This window comes from Lupinus angustifolius, unplaced genomic scaffold (assembly GCF_001865875.1).
Source record: "Lupinus angustifolius cultivar Tanjil unplaced genomic scaffold, LupAngTanjil_v1.0 Scaffold_428, whole genome shotgun sequence".
NCBI lineage: Eukaryota > Viridiplantae > Streptophyta > Magnoliopsida > Fabales > Fabaceae > Lupinus > Lupinus angustifolius.
The window spans coordinates 291,686-293,371 of NW_017727833.1; positions in this window are offsets into that span (position 1 = coordinate 291,686).

Sequence of the window (1,686 nt, forward strand, 5' to 3'; positions counted from 1 at the left end):
TAACTCATTTTCACCTCAAAACCGAAAATGGTGGTGTTCTTGAACTTATGAAAATATTTTGTTGAAACCATGAACAACTTGTGTTCATGGAGTTGTTATAATGTTGTATTACATACTTTTGTTGTTTTAGCCAAAGGGGATGATGATAAAATCAACGGAATCTTTAGGAAATGTTTTGGAAAAAAGAGAATGTATGTATTTCTATTTGTTTTTAGCCTTAAAACATGGCTTGAATCAAGTTGGAAAAATAGAAATCTTTGTTAAAAATGATGTTGAGGTTTATGAGTACATGAAGGTCTCATGAAACTCTTAAATGATACTTTGTATAACTTACTTTAAAGTGGTAAGATTATCAAAGAATGTTTTAAATCAGAATATGGAGTTTTAAGTATTTTGGGTAACAATTTTAGAAATATCGAAAACTAACGAGTTTTATTATGGTAGTTACGAAGATTTCCGGCATTTGAACCTTGCAACCCAACCGAACCATAGGGATTTCATAAAGCACGCTTCATTAAGGTGAGAGAGAACACATCGTGACATAGTGGTGTCCGAATATGACACCCGGATCTCCTAAACCATCTCAAAGGTTTTGGAGTTAACTTGCGTTTAAGAAACCAAAGATTTTTATGTTGAATGCTTTTAAATATATATGATTGTTGATGAAATGTGTTGAATATTGTATATGAATGTTGTTGGAAAATTTTCTGAGTGCAGGTGGTTGAAAAACCATGTTTAAATGTGTCTTGGGTGTTGAAAATGACAAAAATTAGCATTCTGTCCAAATCCCAGTAGTCTGGGCGAACCAGGAGTCGCCGGGGCGACCAAAAGTCCGCCCGGGCGAGCAAAAACTCGATCGGGCGAAAAAAAAAATTCCAGGATTTCGCCTGGGCGAGCCCGGGTGACCGAAAGTCCGTTCGAGCGAGCAAAAACCCGTCTGGGCGAAAAAAAAAAATTTCCAGGATTTCGCCTGGGCGAGGCCGGGCACCGAAAGTCCGCCCGGGCAAGCAAAAACTCGACTCGCCGAAAAAAAAATAACAAAAAAAAAAAGAATCCAGGATTTTCGCCTGGGCGAATGAGGCGTCGCCGGGGCGAGTCCGGGCAAGCAAAAACTCGACTCGCCGAAAAAAAAAAAAATCCAGAATTTTAATGAGTTTCTGGAACCCTCTCGCTTATGCGTGAGAAGTCTCGTTTGGGCGATAATACTTTCGCTTAGGCGAGGGAAGATTCAGTCTATTTGAGATTTAAAGGCGAATTGTCGCTTGGGCGACTAGTCCTCACTTGGGCGAGAGATATGTAATAACCATAGTATGGGTATGTGATATAAAAACTATTTTGGTATAACACCGTAATTGAAATAAAAAGTAAAGTATCCAAGGTGTTGGGATTAAATAGTCAAATTCGGAAATTAATTTTTAAAGAAAGTAATCTGAGAAGGATGTATGATTTAGGGCGATGCCTAGAAAAGGATACGTGATACCACGGAGCTAGATCGTTTGACCTTAAGTGGCTTGGTCTGGGACCGTCCAGGGTGATTCAGCGATGGTCGTAGTGGTAGGGACGTTACCCTTTTGGTTATGATGTGATTTAGGGCGCTGCCCAGAAAGGAACCCAGGATACCACGTAGCGAGATCGGTTGACCGTAAGAGGCTTGGTCTGGGACCGTCCAGGGTATTCAGCGATGGT